Source organism: Myxine glutinosa, chromosome 6 (genome assembly GCF_964187855.1).
Source record: "Myxine glutinosa chromosome 6, kmMyxGlut1.1, whole genome shotgun sequence".
NCBI classification, from domain to species: Eukaryota; Metazoa; Chordata; class Myxini; order Myxiniformes; family Myxinidae; genus Myxine; species Myxine glutinosa.
The window spans coordinates 101,693,189-101,711,945 of record NC_136266.1 but is presented as its reverse complement, the minus strand read 5'-3'; the positions used below and the strand labels follow the sequence as shown (position 1 = coordinate 101,711,945).

At 46.7% G+C, this 18,757-nt stretch overlaps 1 pseudogene; it reads left to right on the top strand.

The window, feature by feature from the left end:
- Window positions 1–9,528: 9,528 nt before the first annotated feature.
- On the top strand, window positions 9,529–10,344 carry LOC144892731 (ATP-dependent DNA helicase PIF1-like; annotated as a pseudogene).
- The last annotated feature ends 8,413 nt before the right edge of the window (window positions 10,345–18,757 follow it).

The following is an 18,757-nucleotide window of genomic DNA, read 5'->3' as shown; positions in this document are numbered from 1 at the left end:
CGTATGGGCATTTCTCGACCACTGTGTCAGTACACCATAGCACAATTCGACCAGGGTGGCAGCACACCACAGCACAATTCCACCAGGGTGGCAGCACACCACAGCACAATTCCACCAGGGTGGCAGCACACCACAGCACAATTCCACCAGGGTGGCAGCACACCACAGCACAATTCCACCAGGGTGGCAGCACACCACAGCACAATTCCACCAGGGTGGCAGCACACCACAGCAATATGAGCCGTTCCGGAGCTGAGGAAGGTGCTGAAATGTTTAAGATATCATGCTATATATCGTTTTTGGCCCTATCTCTCAATGGTGAAGTCACTTAAAAATAACAAAACTCTTCCATCCGGAACCGGATTCGGATCTTCACCAAAATCTAATAATTTCATCCATGTCAAACACTCAACCTTTCCACCAAATTTCGTCCAAATCCATCCACAAAGTTTTGAGATTTCCTGTTCACAAACAAACAAACAGACAGGGGTGAAAACATACTGTGACGTATTCCCACCTTCGGTGGCTTGGTTAACTATCTGGGTTGAATATTAGATCATTAAATCAATGTGACATTTTCCCAAAGATTGAGGTTTCCATCAAGGCCCTTTGACCTGAATGCAACAAGTTCCACTAATTGTCTAAACATTCGTGAAGGCGACATCATTCCAGCCTCCAGTCATGTGATTACCATGGAGCCTACGCTCAGTATTACTATTGGTTCACGAGTTATCAAACAGAGTGACCACTATATTCGTCATGTGTGTACGTCTGTCTGTCTGTCTGTCTGTCCGCAGCATAACTACCCCATGATATCATCCGATCTTGATGAAACTTGGGCGGCAGGTTGATATCATGATCTAGTTGTGTCCTGCCTCGAGTGGGCGTATTGCGCCCATTGTGGGCGGAGCGACGCCCGAAAAAGATGTCTTTTTAGGGGGTAATCGAGTTCAAGCTACATCTTCTCCGAAGGGTTTGGTGGAATCTGACAGGGGTTTCGGTATTTGGTTAGGCCAATGTCATGTGTCTAGCCCCACAGAGCTCGATTTTTCATTTTCGCCCCAAGGTCAAAGTCACAAGGTCACGAAATTTAGAAAAGTCGATTTTTGATGGTTTTATTACATTGCTCACTTCCTGATGGGGTGAAATGTCGTACATGATCTTATATTATCATATACATCATGAAATACGAGTTTTCCAACAAATTTCAAAATCTTTGACCTTTGAAGGTCACAAAGGTCAAATTTTCAAAGTTGTCGGAATCGAACCGAATTTTCGGTATTGTGTAGCTAAGTAACCTCATAACTGATTATACATTATTTTCTATCTCATTTCAAGTTCAGTAACATTCGTTTTGACATTTCAAGGTCACAAAGGTCAAATTTTCAAAGTTGTCGGAATCGAACCGAATTTTCGGTATTGTGTAGCTAACTAGTCTCATAACAGAAAATACATTCCTATTTATATATTTTCAATGTCGGTTTTGACCTTTGTCATTGAATACCGCTCGTTGGTGAACCATCGTCGTCTCCCTACTTGTATGACAGAATATTCGTAGAGCATATTCAATAGTACCTGCAAATCTCCATGAACTTTTACTTAATTTACACAGAGAGTTGTTTTTCCTTATAACAGGGTATTTTACACAGAGACGCAAATGCCAGACTTCGAAACACTGGACCACTCAGACTCCGAGCAGATGCCCTAACCATTGCATGTCATCAGACTCTGTGGCATAATGGTTGCTCCTCTGCCTCTAGCAGGTCAGGTGTTCAACCCGACTGTAGTCAAGTCATATCAGAGACTCCTCGAATGATGCTGAAGGTAAATGGTGAACTCATAGATGAAGAAGCGCATGTTAACAATCATTCCGCAGACTTGGTTGTCGTTATGGCCTCCTCCTAAGTTGAGGTTCCTCTGGATAAGTATTTAGAAACAATGGGCAGAGAGAGCTGCAGGGATGTTGGCTGGAATGTTAGGTAGCTTAAGATTAGCCAGGTGTGACATTGAATGTAAAACCTGTAAATTGGAGTTGTCTGATTGTTTTGCGTGAGGATATCGTGCCAAGTACCGATGGAAACCTCCAGGTTTTGGGATAAATAGCACATTCATTTTATGATCCGAGATTCAGCCTGGAAATCTCTACCGAATGTGCTAGTTAGGAAAAAAAATGGATGTGGCGTTACAGTGTTGTCGGGAATGTTGGGATGACAGGAGCCTGAAGGGGTCGAGTGGCCTCCTCCCATTTCTGGGTTTCCTTTTGCAACTTAAATCCACTTAAATCCATAGGCCATTTTTGGAAAACGAAGTGTGACTGGCCCTCAACGTTGGCGAACTTTCAGTTGACAGAGGAACGGAATTTCAGGCAAGGCATTCCCAGTGTGGGTGTCAAACGTGTTCGCAAATAACGCCCTGTTTGACTTTTCAACAACTTTCCTTCGCATCTTCAGGCTGTGGAATTTGAAAGTTCCTCTGTGGGCTTGCAAATAGCTCAAGGAATCTGCACGGTTTCACACCAGTTTCGCTTGGGAAGCTTTCATCATGTGTTTTGGAGGTTTTGATATAATAATGTGGTCCACTTGATCTATCTATATTATAAGCGTGAAAGTTTGTCTGTTTGTTTGTTTGTTTGTTTGTTTGTTTGTTCTGAAACAGCGTCGCCATCTCTCAACGGATCTTCACCAAATTTGGCACGAGGGTCCCCATGCACCACAGAATCACTGATGAACAAAAAAAAACCCGACCACCCCCACCCACACCCCCTGAGGACCAAATTTGACATTTCTGCACTGCCTCCAAATCAAAGCTATTTCATCCTAGGATACTCTCTCATGGAATGTTTCAGTAGGCGATTGTTCACAGCCATTTGCAATAATGTTTACAAATACTGGTATTGTCAGTACAAAAGGTAAGATATAGTTATATTGATTTTGGTGTATGTTTTTCAGTCAATACGCATATTGTTTTTCACTCAGTGGTGTCATATACTACTCAGCACTAACGTATGTTTTTCAGTCCATACGGATATTGTTCTTCCCTCAGTCGTGTCATATACTACTCAACACTAACGTTTCAATACATTTGTGTTTTTCTCCTTTCTTACAGACAATCACTTCTCAGTAACTTCGTAAATGGGACCTAAGAGGCAACGTTCTGCAAGTGCAGATGCACATGCAATACAAGTACAACAAAAGAGACAAAGAGAGTCCTCAGCAGAGAGAGAAGCTCGACTTGCAGCCCAGCGAGCCAGACAGGCACAACTGAGATCAGCTCAAACACAAGCGCAAATTGCTGCACAGCAGACCAGACAGGCACAACTCAGATCAGCTCAAACTACTGCTCAAACACAAGCGCGAGTTGCTGCACAGCAGACCAGACAGGCCAACTCAGATCAGCTCAAACTCCTGCTCAAACACAAGCGCGAATTGCTGCACAGCAGACCAGACAGGCACAACTCAGATCAGCTCAAACTCCTGCTCAAACACAAGCGCCAATTGCTGCACAGCAGACCAGACAGGCACAACTCAGATCAGCTCAAACTCCTGCTCAAACACAAGCGCCAATTGCTGCACAGCAGACCAGACAGCACAACTCAGATCAGCTCAAACTCCTGCTCAAACACAAGCGCCAATTGCTGCACAGCAGACCAGGCAGACACAACTCAGATCAGCTCAAACTCCTGCTCAAACACAAGTGCGAATTGCTGCACAGCAGACCAGGCAGACACAACTCAGATCAGCTCAAACTCCTGCTCAAACACAAGCGCAAATTGCTGCACAGCAGACCAGGCAGGCAGCACTCAGGGCTGCAGAAACTCCGGCCCAGACAACTTCTAGAAAAGCGGCCGATTTAGCGAGACATAACCCCAGTGTTATGCATCTTGAGATCCATTTGGAAAATGGGGAAAGAGTTTACTTCACAGAAGAAACCGTGCTGCAGCGAGCCCAGCAGCCACCTCAGACCAAACTAACTGCATTCTTTGATTTGTGCAAACAGGATTCCTTTGCTCGAAGTCTTCTCTACTGGGAAGAGCCCAGATATTACACCTGGCAAGAAGGGAAAAAGGCATTTCAGCCAAGAAAGCAAGGTGCAACAATCCCTGGACACCCTCACATCAGATCTAGTCAAGTGTTAGGTCGTGTCTACACTGTTCATCCCAGCAACTCTGAGTGCTTTTATCTCAGACTCCTCCTGCACAACATTTGTGGTCCAACCTCATTCCAGGATCTCAAGACAGTTGCTCGATATGTCTGTGCAACATACCGTGAAGCTTGCCTGAGAAGAGCTCTCTTGGAAGATGATGCACACTGGAACAGTACCTTGGAAGAGGCTGCAGTCTCGCATTCTCCAAGCAAGATGAGGAGCCTCTTTGCTATCATTATCTGTGCCTGTTCACCTGTGAAGCTTGCCTGAGAAGAGCTCTCTTGGAAGATGATGCACACTGGAACAGTACCTTGGAAGAGGCTGCAGTCTCGCATTCTCCAAGCAAGATGAGTAGCCTCTTTGCTATCATTATCTGTGCCTGTTCACCATCCAATCGTGAGCAACTTTGGCATAATCACCAGGACAGCATGACAGAAGACATACTGTATCAAGCACAACAAGTCAAAAAACCCAAACCTGCAGTTTACCTCTGCCATGCACAACCAAGCATTGGTACTCATTGAAAATACTGTACAGTCCATGGCTGGCAAGGATCTTCAACAGTGTGGACTGCCTGCTCCTGTACGAACTGAACCTGCAACTCTCAGTCGAGAGATGCTTCCGGCAACCACCTATGACATTCAACAGCTGCAACAGTATGTCCTCCAAAATGAACCACTCTTGGTTCCAGATCAAAAAGAAGCTACCGTACTAGGCTACCGTGTCTGACCTTGGCTTGAGGCTTTGTTTTTGTCTCAGCGGTTCTCCGATCGCGCTGCAATTATTTTCCGGTCTCTGTTTTTCACGGTCTTTTCATCCCATACTTCCTTGTTTTAAAATCTCAAAAAAAACAAAAAAACATTTTCCTTCTGTTCTTATTCGTTTATTCGTTCTTGTTTGTTCGTTCGTTCTTCGACCACGTTGTTTGTGATCACGTTGTTAAAGAATGTCTCATCTGAACCCTGAAGACCTGTATTCTGTCATATTCTATAACACCTTTTTCTTCTTCTTCTATAAAAGGATGTTTTCAACTTGCTCACCAAATCCATTCATTCCAAAAAAAAATTCCATCTCTTATAGTGCATCTTTCATTCATTCCCTAAACTCTCCAGCACTCCATCCTCCCTCCAGCATCCTCAAACGTATTTTTGACTCGAATGTCTCAAGAAACTCATTTTGCAATAAATGTTCGTTTCCCATTAATCGTACATTTTTCAAAATCCCATCACCCCAAAATCCCATTTCCCATCACCCCTCCCCTCTAAATCTACCCCCTTGCCCCTCCCCTCCAAATCTTCCCAATCACCCATTCCTTTCAAATCTCCCCCCACACCCCTCCCCTCCGAGACTCTCCCTCGCTCCTCCCCTCCTAGACTCCCCTCTCACCCCTCCCCCTCAAAGCGTCCTCCCCGCTTCTTCCCCCTTCCAACTTTCACCTTCATCTCCCTCAACCTTCTGCCTCGCTCTTCCCCCTCGTCAAATAACACCTCACTGCGCCTCTCCCAATCACCATCAAACCTTTTGTCTGCCCCATTCTTCCCTTTCTCCAAGCTATTCTGTAATCTCCGACACACCTTCAACAGCTCTCCCTACCTATTCCTCCTCTTCCACATCTTACCCTACCGCTCCCCCCCCCCCCCCCCCCCCCCCCCCCTGTTCTGTATCCGATGCTCCCCCTTCCTCTTCCTTAACAGTATGGACCTCAAACATCCGGGGCCTTCGCTCAAACTTGTCTGATCTCTCCATACAGGTTGCTTCTGACAAACCAGATGTGATCTGCTTAACAGAAACTTTCCTCCTTCATGATGTCTCTGATTCCTTGGTATCTCTCCCAGGTTACTCCCTCCTCCGGTATGATAGACCTGAGCCTCGTCCTGGAGGTGGGGTTGCTATCTTTATAAAAAACTCTCTTCCTCACTCGCCCTGCACTGCCCTCTCTCCACCTCACCCCCAGGAATACCTTTGGCTACGGCTTCCCCTTCGCTCCCACCTTTTGTTCATATGTGTGTTGTACCGTCCACCAAACAGTGATGACTCCATCTACATCTCGCTGTCTGAGAATATGGACCAACTTCTATCTACCCATCCTAACTCTCTCTTCCTCATATGTGGTGATTTCAACTGTCACCATGCCAGTTGGCTGGGTGTGGGCTGTGGGTACCTCTCTCACCAGCCATGGCTCTTCAGCAAAGGACTTCTGTGACTCACTGGGACTGACACAATCTGTCAATTTCCCGACCCGGATTTCAGTCAACGGAGCATCTTCTCTTCTGGACTTGGTTATGACTAACTTCCCTGAAAATGTCTGCTGCTCTTCTTCTGCTCCAATCGGCTCTTCTGATCATGTGCTTGTTAAAGTTGACATCTCTCTGACCATTCTGAGAGAGCCTCCTCAGCGTCGACGAGTCTGGCATTTCACTCAGGCCAACTGGCACGGTCTTCAAGCAGCCATCAATCATCTGGACTGGTCTCCCATCTCTACTGCCTCTGACATAAATTCTTCCTGGGAATTCTTCCAAAGCAAACTGCTCTCTCTCATGCACAGATTTATCCCATCTCGTCTTCTGTTGTCATACCCTTCCTCCCGTCCATGGTACACGGAATCTTGTGGTGAGGCTATTGCCCAGAAACAACTTGCTTTCGTCTCCTGGAAAGCAAATCCAACGGAAGGAAATCTAATTTCCTTTCACAAAGCCCGAAACAAGTGTGTGTCCACCCTCAGGAGAGCCAGGAAACAATATCTCTCCGTTCTCAGGACCGAACTCTCTTATCTGTCTCCCTCTTCCAAATCCTGGTCGCGTCTGGTCAAATCTGTTTCTGGTGTTTGTTCCCCCTCCATCCCCTCCCTCACGTCAAATGGCCACACGGCTGACTCCGCACATGAAAAAGCTGAATGCCTCAACTCTGTGTTTGCCTCTAAATCTTGTATCCCAAACCCATCCCTCTCTGTACCCACCATACCCAGTCGTACCCAGCTGCTCCTGGACTCTGTGTCCTTTCCTCCTGACAAGGTGGAAAAGTTTCTGTCAACCCTCGACTCGGATTCTGCAACTGGACCTGACGGCATCAGCCCACGGGTCCTAAAATCCTGTTCTTCCGCTCTTTCATTCCCTCTCTCTGTTCTCTTCACCCTCTCTTTTGCTCAAGGTCATCTTCCATCTGCTTGGAAATCTGCCAACATCACCGCTTTGCACAAAAAAGGTGCAAAAACAGATCCCAGCAACTACAGACCAATCAGCCTTCTCCCAATTATCAGCAAAGTCATGGAATCCATCATTGCTTCAGATATGAAATCTTTCCTCTTCTCCAATGGCTTGATCTCTGATCATCAATTTGGTTTCAGACCTGGACACTCTACTCTGGACATGCTGCTTCTGCTTTCTCAACAATGGATGGAGGTCCTCAATGCCAAACAGGGTATTAGAGCAGTCTCCCTTGACATATCACGTGCCTTCGATACGGTCTGGCACCCTGCTCTGCTCAACAAGCTCACCTCTTTTGGTATCCATGGAAATCTCCACGCATGGCTGGCGGACTTCCTCTCTAGTCGTAGTCAACGTGTGGCCCTGAATGGGTTTCTCTCATCTCCTCTTCCTGTTCAGGCTGGAGTTCCACAAGGCAGTGTTCTGGGCCCTGTGCTTTTTCTGGTCTTCATCAATGATCTCTCTGACTCTCTTGAAAATCCTCTGTATCTCTTCGCTGATGACTCTACTCTCTGTCGCTCCATTCTTCATCCCTCAGATCGGCAGTCTGCTGCCTCCTCACTCTTTGCAGACCTGGACTAAATCACAGACTGGGCAAACAAGTGGAACATGTCTTTCAATCCTGACAAATCTCACACTCTTACGATGTCTCTCCGAAAAGACCGACTGGACAACCCTCCCATCCACTTTCTGAATAATCCTCTCCAAGAAGTTCTGTCAGTCAAGCTTTTGGGTCTCACTATCTGCCATGATCTTTCCTGGGAAAACCACATTTCAAATCTGGCCTCCAAAGCCAGTCACCGACTGGGCATCCTCCATCGTGCGAGGTCCTTCCTTGGCACACCTGAGCTCCTCACCACATACAAGGCTTTCATCCGCAGCTCAATGGAATACTGCTCTCCCATCTGGGCTGGTGCTCCTGCCTCACACCTAGCTCGTCTTCACGCTGTTGAAACCAAAGCATTCAGAATCATTGGAATCTCCCACGATGAAGGTAACTCCAAGGGCCTCTCACTCACTCACCGCAGGCAGGTTGGTGGTCTTTCCATCTTCTACCGACTCCTCTCTGGCCTTGCCCCCCCCCCCCCAGCTCTCTCTGGGCTCTGTCCCGCAAATATTCCTACAGGTCGCACAAGATCTGCCTGCAACCCTCTTATGGTCAAACTGCCAAAATCAAGACTCTCTGCTCACCTTCACTCCTTCATTCCTCTTTTTTCCCGCCTCTGGAACAAACTCCCTCACTCTCTTCAATCCCACTCCACCCTCCAGGTCTTTAAAACAGCTGTTCACCACCATCTCTTATCTTCCCCCATCCAAAACCTTGAACTTTTCTACCCCCGCTAATTTCACCCCAATTCCACTTTTTTGAAATACCAACTTCTGTCCTGGAAGTCCTTGGTGTCCTTGTGTTTTATACTTCTCCCTCCACCCCGCCCCCCCCCCCTTCCCACGCCTCCTCCCCCCAAGCCCTCTCCCTTCCACACATCTCCCTGCTCTCAAATGTTGTGTGTGTGTGCTTCCCCTTCTCTCCCCATCTTGTTTTCCGCTCCCTCTTTTTATATATTTTGTTTGTCTGGTTGATTTGTTTGTGAAGTAAATGTTAGCTCTTTCACGAGCCTCGATTCAGTATACAAAAAAAAAAAAAAAACCTTATACAAGGATCAAACAATTGTTGACATCTGACTCGGGTGGAATTGTTTTCCTTGATGCCCCTGGTGGAACAAGCAAAACGTTTTTGATCAACTTCATTGTGGCACAAGTTCGTTCACTACAGCAGATTGCTATGGCAGTGGCCTCATCTGGAATTGCTGCAACTTTGCTCACAGGTGGCAGGACTGCTCATTCTGCCTTTAAGCTGCCACTCAACCTGGCCCACAATGAGAGTCCTGTGTGCAATATTGGCAAAGGATCTGGACAGGCACAGGTTCTAAAGCAGGCCAAGCTGATAGTATGGGATGAGTGCACAATGTCTAACAGACATGCATTTGAGGCTCTCGATCGCACCTTACAGGATCTCAGACGTAACGCTAAAATCGTGGGTGGAGTCACACTCTTGCTCTCTGGAGATTTCAGGCAAACTCTACCAGTCATTCCAAAGGGTACACCTGCTGATGAGTTGAGCGCATGCCTCAAATAATCCTATATTTGGAGACGAGTGGAAAAACTCCATCTTTCTACCAACATGAGAGTTGCACTTAATAGAGATGTCTCAGCAGGCCAGTTTCCAAAGGTTTTGCTTCAACTGGGCAATGGTCAGCTACCAGTAGACACTGAGACTGGAGATGTCACAATACCCCCAAATTGTGGGACAATCATCAACACATCTGAAGAAATGCTATTAAAGTTTTATCCTAGCCTCTCACAGAATTATAAAAACCATGAGTGGCTTTGTGAACGTGCCATCCTTGCTCCCAAAAATGACATTGTGCAGGATATTAATGCCACCAGCATTCAACAGCTGCCAGACCAATCCACATGGTACAGGTCAGTTGACACTGTAGTTGATCTTAACGATGCTGTCAACTATCCAACAGAGTTTCTAAACTCTCTTCAGCTCTATGGCGTTCCACCTCACAATCTGCAACTGAAAGTGGGAGCCCCCATTATGTTGCTACGAAATTTGGATGCACCAAAACTCTGTAACGGTACAAGACTCGCTGTCAAAACTCTTATGCCCCATGTGATCGAAGCCACCATTGTGACTGGTTGTGCCAAGTGAGAGGATGTTTTTATTCCACGGATTCCCATCATCCCAACAGATATGCCATTTCAGTTCAAGCGCCTTCAGTTTCCAGTGAGACTATCATTTGCTATGACCATCAACGAGTCTCAGGGACAGTCTCTCAAGGTTGCTGGAGTTGAACTGACAAGTCCATGTTTCTCTCATAGTCAACTCTACGTTGCATGCTCACGTGTTGGGGCAAGCACACATCTTTTCATCAGAGCACCAAACGGCAGAACAAGAAATGTTGTCTACCCCAGAGCTCTTGCTGACTAAAACACATGTCTGTTAATATTTTACCTAGGCAGCGCTGGTGGCCCAGTGGATCATGTGCTTGCTTGCCACGCAGACGATCCGCGCTCCAATCCCAGCAGCAGCGAAAATTTGTGAAGTCCACCAAATGTGGCCCTGTTCAGAGACATAGTTCCTAAATGGATTGAACTTGGACCTAAACCACCAACTCACTCACTCTTTTCTAACTTAAATGACAACTTATAGCAAGTTCTTATTAGTCAGGGCCCTTAGGGATATTTTGGGGCCGTTTGGGTCAAATTCTTCCAAAAGCAACAGATGTTGCCCATGCCATACGCTTTCGATTTTGGACGGGCGCCAGGACGGGCGCCCCCCTGCCCCGGGGGGGCCCATATTGGCGAAACTACTAAATGGCCGCCACCCGGATTAGAGGAAAATCAGTTAAATAACCAAAAGGGTTGGAATCATGTATGATACCACTTTTCAGGGGTTTTCGAGGTCGAGGAATCCAATTATGATGTTATTTTGATGATTCGAGGTCAAGGTCAACCCTCAAGGTCATCTTAAAGGTCATTTTTGAGTCAAACATGTCGGTTTTTGAGTTTTTTGTCAAGATTTACGCGAGGTTCACCATTTTATGTTTCTGGGTTGGGTAATCGAACTCTGACCTTATTTTTGTCAATTAGAGGAAATATTTACATGTCTATTTCCTAATTTTCAGGCACATGCAGTTCATCAGTCTAATTACAAAGGTACGGATTTTGATGTTTTATGAACTGTATGCCATATCCTTGTGTTTAATTTTTGTGCGATCATGATCCGGGTTCATGTATACATGATTGTATACATGTCATAAATATGACGTCATAGGTCATGTGACCTGGCGGCCATATTGGATTTTATGAAAACCTTAAAAATGGATCCCTGCCTTCATTTTTCGATCGATTCATTTTGAACTTTGACCACTTATAGTACGCCATGTGATTGGATGCATATCCTAATTATGACGTCATAGGTCAGGTGACATGGCGGGATGGACCGGTATGGTCCCCGGATCATACCGCCCTTGGCGCCCATCAAAAATCGAAAGAGTATGGCATGGGCAACACCTGCGCCAAATTTGATGCTTTTGGAAGAATTTGAACCAAAATATCCCTAAGGGCCCTGACTATATGTTATGTACATATAATTACATACAACATGAACTACATAACAACTTGCTATAAGTCAAGTCATTTACTTTCTACATATTTGGAACCCGGGCAACGCCGGGTACCTTTGCTGGTATGAATTATATATGAACCGCAGAGATACCTGAAATATAGTGTGCAGGGATCAATTCACAACCAGATCCAACTGTATTAGTCCCCTACCGGTGTACACCGGAGGGGTCTATAGGTTTGCACTCCGTCCCTCCGTCTGTCAGTCCGTCAGTCTGTCAGTCCGTCACGCAAATAACAGTTTTCCGGACTTTTTTTCTAAACGCTTAAAGCTAATGATTTCAAACTTGGTACATGGTTTCCTCATGATAAGTTACAGATCAAGTTCGAAATTCACGACGTTTCGATCATTTTTGACAAAGTTATGGCACTTTGAACTTTGGTAGGGGACAAGTATTGCAGCGAAATACTCAGAATGCTTGTTTCATCTGTGGGCTGTCCAGAAATAACTTTACTCAGGTCGTGGATTCTCCAGATACAGCAAAGGAAATACCCAGACATCTATATCCAGTCAGCATGAACGACAGTGCTTCATTGTGCACATGCGCAAACTCGCTATGCACGCATTCCAACATCCCCATTTTCATAAAAGAATCAAGAAACATAATCGAGTCTATGTTTGTCTAAAATTAACAACTTCATTTACAGTTGACTATATCCGGTTAGGATGGCCTAGAGCAGCGTTTCCCAACCGTTTTCTGATCGAGTACCACTTGGAGGTCCCGTACCGTCGCCGCGTACCACCTGGTTTCAGAAAAACTCAATCCGCGTACAACCTGGTTCCAGAAAAACTCAATTCGATAAGATATCAGGCTTATTTCAATTTAATGCGAGGGCTGCATCTGTTTCTTCTCCACCAGCTGGTCGATGCGGGGCATAACTTTGCTCACAGCACATCGGAAATCATGAAATATATCAGAAATCAGAAATAAAAAAATTATCAGGCCAAATCATTTTTTTTAAAGGTTCAGTCGCGAACCACCTGGAAGGCCCTCGCGTACCACAGGTTGGGAACCAGTGGCCTAGAGGTATGCAAACTCACCTTTAAGCTGTCAACTATGGGTTAGAATCCTGACCATAGCCGAACTCAGGGTAGGTCATTCGGGGCAGGTGCCCAGGGCCCAACACTAGAGAGAAGTTTTTTTCACTAGAGAAAAGAGAAGAAAAGAAGAAGAACCGCCTTTGGAGGCCATTTTTGCCCACAGAGCGGGGGTTGGCCTTTTTTTGGGCATCGTGGTCCCCTTTTTGAAGCAATGTTTTACAGATGATGCCCTTCCTGCCACCAACTCTGTTAGTCGCCTCTTGCGACACGCATGGAATTACCAGCAAGCTGGTACTCAATTTGCCGACGTCGGTAAGATGACAGGCTGAGTCAACCCCCCTGCATTAATTCAGTGATCGACCGGGATTCCAACTCAGGATCCCAGGATCCCAAGCCGGCACCCTAACCGCTAAGGCAACACCAGAGAAGAGAAGAAGAAGAAGAGAAAGTTATGGTTATCTCTCTATAATGCAAGCAATCTCTGTGTGTCTGTGTGTCTGTCTGTGTGTATGTCTGTGACCGCTGTTTCTCGACAACCACTGGTCCGATCTAAGTGAAACTTGCCAGGTATATTGCTGGGTACCTGAGGATGTGCCTTTTCAAGGTTTGCTATTAATTGGACAAGTGTTTACCAAGTTATGGCCATTTATTTAGCAAACACATACGTTTTGTACATGAACGAAGGAACAGCGAAGGACGAGAGCGAAGGAACGGCGAAGGACGAGAGCGAAGACCGAAGGAACGATGAAAGTTTTAATTTTTCTTTGCACGTACGGTCAAGCTACAGCGAAGGAACCGCGTGTGTTTGTTGTTTCTGCCTCGCGGTTTGAAAAATTGAAGAATTGGCCATTAAAACTAATTTGCGATTAATCGTAACTGCGATATGCGAACTTCCGGACAGTGAGGCCTTATTTTTGGTACGTACGTCAACGTACGTATGTCCACGTACTTACCTCCCCGCACGTACGGGCACGCACTAGTAGTCTAAAAAGCACTCTAGGGGAGTACCCAGCGTTGCCTGATGCTATTCTAATCCTGTTGACATTTGGAAGAAATCGACTTTTTTGTGGTGGCCGAAAATACTTCCCTACACCAACTAGGGAATGGGGTTGGGAGTCATTAAATATTACCTTTCACATATGTACAAAAGCTTCGGCACTATCGACACTATCCAACTTAAGATTAAGAAAAATCCAACTTTCTTTTATAAAGTTTTCAATTTTTTGCCCAGAGCACTCCCCGGATACAGTAATGAACATCTGAAAGTTTGACGAAGAACTGTTTGGCCATCTCTGAGAAAAATGGTGACAGACATAGACAAACAGACAGACAAACATCTCTCTTTTAGTATAGATATCTTACCTAACCAGAACGGCACTCGGTAAAGCACATACCTCCACCTGGCTGAACAGTTTACATTTTGTATCCCACTGATGGGCCGGATCTGGATTCGGACCTGAACCAAAATCGAATTGGCTTGTTTTTGTCACATAACCAACTCATCCATCAAGTTTTGTCGTGCCATCCACAACTTTTTGAAATATCCTGCTATAAATCCTTTTTGTCCCCATCTCCCGATGGTGAAAAATCACTTTTAAAAATAATAATCTAATATCCGGATCGGAATCTGGATGTTCACCAAAATCTATCTATAATTCCAGTAATCTATCTATCTATAATTCCAGTAATCTCTGTGTGTCTGTGTGTCTGTGTGTTTGTTTGTCTGTGACCGCTGTTTCTCGACAACCACGGGTCCGATATACTTGAAACTTGCCAGGTATATTGCTGGGGACCTGAGGATGTGCCTTTTCAAGGTTTCATATTAATCGGACAAGTAGTTACCGAGCTATGGCGATTTCTTTACCAAACTCCGCAAGCCGTTCGCTTTGGACCAAACCATTTCATGTAAATAGAGGGGGGGTGGGGGATTGTCACCGTACTCGCAAGCCGTTCGCTTTGGACCAAACCATTTCATGTAAATAGAGGGGGGGGATTGTCACCGTACTCGCAAGCCGTTCGCTTTGGCTTTGCGAATGAACCAAACCATTTCATGTACATAGAGGGGGGGGGGGGGGGGATTGTCACCGTACTCGCAAGCCGTTCGCTTTGGCTTTGCGAATGGACCAAACCATTTCATGTAAATAGAGGGGGGGGATATAATTTTAGATATATATATAGTACGGGCATGCCCTAGTCTATCTATAATTCCAGTAATCTCTGTGTGAATGTCTGTGTGTCTGTGTGTTTGTCTGTGACCGCTGTTTCTCGACAACTACCGGTCCGATATACTTGAAACTTGCCAGGTATATTGCTGGGGACCCGAGGATGTGCCTTTTCAAGGTTTCATATTAATCGGAGAAGTAGTTACCGAGCTATGGCGATTTAGCCGTTCGCCGTTCGCTTTGGCTTTGCGAATGGACCAAACCATTTCATGTAAATAGAGGGGGGGGGGGGGGTTCTGTGGTCGTTGCGAATGGACCAAACCATTTCATGTAAATAGAGGGGGGGGGGGGTTCTGTGGTCGTTGCGAATGGACCAAACCATTTCATGTAAATAGAGGGGGGGGTTCTGTGGTCGTTACTGCCACGTGGTTTCAAAGTTTTTTTTTGTTGTTGTTGTTTGCACGCACGCTTTTTTGCACGCACGTACGGGCACCCACGTACGGGCACGTCCTAGTCTAATCAATTTCTTCGTGTCACAAACCCAACATGTCCACCAAGTTTCATCCGAATCCTTTTATAACTTTTTGAATTAAGCTGCCCACAGACAGACAAACAGACAGACAGGGGTAAAAACATAACCTCCGTCTAGCTTCGGTGGCGGAGGTAAATATACTTATTACCTCCGCAAAGGTGGATGGAGGTTATGTTTTCACCCCCTGTCTGTCTGTCTGTTTGTTTGTCCGTTTGTTTGTCCGTTGGTTTGTGAACAAGATATCTCAAAAGGTTGTGGACGGATTCGGACGAAATTTGGCAGAGACGTAGTGTATGTGACAAGGACGAAATGCTTCCATTTTGGGGAAGATCCGGATCCGGATCCGGCTACTAGAATTTTATAATGATTCTTCACCATTGGGAGATGGGGCCAAAAACGATATATCTTAAAAAGTTATGGACGGATTTGGACGAAACTTGTTGGACAGGTTGTGTGTGTGACAAGGACGATTCGATTCAATTTTGGTGAAGATCCGGATCCGGATCCGGCTACTAGAATTTTTAAAGTGATTCTTCACCATTGGGAGATCGGGCCAAAAACGATACATAGCAGGATATCTCCAAAAGTTGTGGACAGATGATCTTGATTAAATGTGATTCTTTATTGTGATTTTCTGGTCTACTCTGGGATACAAAACGTAAACTGTTCACCTGGCGGAGGTATGCTCTCGACTGAGTGCCGTTGTAGTTTGGTCATAGTATTTTGTTTTAGTTAGAATCGAAAATTGGTAAAAACGAATAATTAATAAATAGGGCCCTGAGCTGGTAACTTTTCCCGAGGGCCCCGTGTGTCCAAAATTTAGCCCTGATTCCCACGCAGCTATAAACTGTCATCCCGGTGTTTCACAGGCAGAGCGATTCATCATCGCGTGTGTCATCCCTTGGATGAACAATGTTAAACTGGGTGGCCCATCTGCTGTTATTTCATGGTGGATGTTAAAGATCCCTTGGTGTCCTTCGCGAAGTGTACATGAGCTATTGCCAGCACCATGGCCAACTTCCAAATTCCTGCCATAACTACAGCGAGGAAGGCAATGTCAAACCACCAAGTATAACCCTTGCCAAGAAACTGCTTCGGTGGTACTCAACCTGCCTTTGGGCACAACACCAGAATATACCAATACATCCAGTTAAATGGACAAATGTTTTTGTTTTTTTTGTATTCAAGATCGAGGCTCATGTAAGAGCTAACATCAATCACAAAAAAGACAAACGGACACACAAAACATATAATAAAGGGAGCGGGAGACAAGATGGGGAAAGAGAGGGAAGCACACAAGTTCAACAGCAGAGAACAAGGACATCGGGAGATCTGTGGGAGGTGGAGGGCTTGGCGGGAGGAGGCATGTGAAGGCGGGGGTTGGGAGAGGTATAAAACACATGGACACTGCTAGGACTTCCAGGACAGAAGTTGGTATTTCAAAAAAAGTGGATCTGGGGTGAATTAACGGGGGTAGAAAAGATCAAGGTTTTGGATGGGGGGAGATAAGAGATGGCGGTGAACAGCTGTTTTAAAGACCTGGAGGGAGGAGTGGGATTGAAGAGAGTGAGGGAGTTTGTTTTAGAGGTGGGAGTAAAGAGGAATGAATGAGTGAAGGTGAGCAGAGAGTCTAACACGTGCTGAACTTTACAAACTTTACAATACAATACAAACTTTTAACCGAGTTAAACTTTTAAAACTTTTAACCTTAAACCCTAGTTTTTTTTTTACAAACTTTACTGAACTTTACAATAGATCTTGGAAATCCTTATCTGATCTGATCTAGGAAATCTACCAAAAAAAGCACAGACAATTGGAAAGAGCCTAGTGTGGACAAACACCCACACTGAAGGCATGGACAGTGGTACAGTCTGACGTCACGCTAAATCAATGGTTTCCAAGTAACCCATATCTGATCTTCTTCTTCAAATCTTCGACTACCTTTACCTTCAGAAGACTTTTTCTGTTGGTAGACTTGTGTTTATAGCTACATGTCCCACGTTTGTTAATTGCAATCCGTACACAAAGCTTAATTATTACTATTGTGGCGGGCACAAGGGGCAATAATTCCGCGCACCAATAATTCCGCGCACCGCGCACCTCGGGACATATATGCGGGCTCTAAGTTCGAGCCCGCCCAGTGCTGAAGTACGAGCTTTGAATAAAGACTCTTTGTTATACCAACGCGTTGTGGCCTACCTCTCTGGCAATCGAGTCGTGTGTGCGCAGCACCACACTGGTGACCCCGATTGGTTCAGCCGTTGCTGACCACCGAACCGGCCATGGCCACCAACGCCGTCGTAGTCAAACTCCCGGAGTTTTGGGAAGCGCAAGCTGACGTTTGGTTTTTGCAGGCCGAAGCTCAATTCCAACTCCGAGGCATAACGGCGGACGAGACCCGGTACTACCACGTGGTCGCCGCCCTCGGGCCCGGCACTGCCGCCCGAGTCGTGTCCATCCTTCGGCGCCCACCGGGCGACAACAAGTACGAGGTGCTCAAACGTCTCCTCACCCCCAGGTTCGGGCTCACGGAGATCGAACGGGCCGACCGCCTCCTGGACCTTCCCGCCCTCGGTGACACACGACCATCCGTCTGGATGGATTCCATGCTGTCCCTGCTTGGAGACCAGCCCCTGGATTTCTTATTCCGGGCGCTTTTCCTACGCCAGCTACCTGCACAGGTATGCCTCGTGCTGGCCGGTTCCAAAATAAAGGAACCCCGCGCCCTGGCCGTAGAGGCCGACAAGTATTTCGTGGCCTGCGACACGCGGTCGGTGTACGGTGCTGCCGTAGTGGATCCCGGTGCGGAGGCTCCAGCGCCCCCGGTTTCCCTCGTGGCCGCTGCTACGCCCCGTCCACTACCGCCGCCGCCACCACCACCACCGCCGCGGCCGTTACCGCCGCAAACCTGGTGCTACTACCATGCCAGGTTCGGCCGCCAGGCTAAAACGTGTCGCCCGCCGTGCTCTTTTGACGGGTCGGGAAATGACCGGCGCTCACTTGCGGCCATGAGCGTCGGCCATTCCGACAGCCTCCTGTTCATCATGGACACCTTGTCCGGGCGCCGTTTTCTTTGCGACACAGGAGCGCAGGTAAGCGTCCTCCCCGCCTCCACGTCCGACAAGCAAACTGTGGGCCGGGGCCCCGCTTTGCTTGCCGCCAACGGTACACCCATCCACACATTCGGGAAGCGTTGCCTCTCCCTGCGGTTCGGAGGGCAGCGCTTTCAATGGTTGTTCGTGACCGCCAGCTTGCCAATGGCACTGCTCGGTGCGGACTTCCTATGTGCGAATGGGCTGTTGGTCGACGTGAAGTGCAGACGGCTCGTCCAGGCCGAAACCTTCAGCTCGCTCGCTTGTTCGCTGAGCGGCTCGTTGAGCGGCTCACTGAGCGGCTACCCGAGCGGCTTGCCAAGCGGCTTGCTGGAAGGTTCCGTCCCGGCGAGTTTAGTTTGCACGCTACCGGCAGCGGACGACTTTAC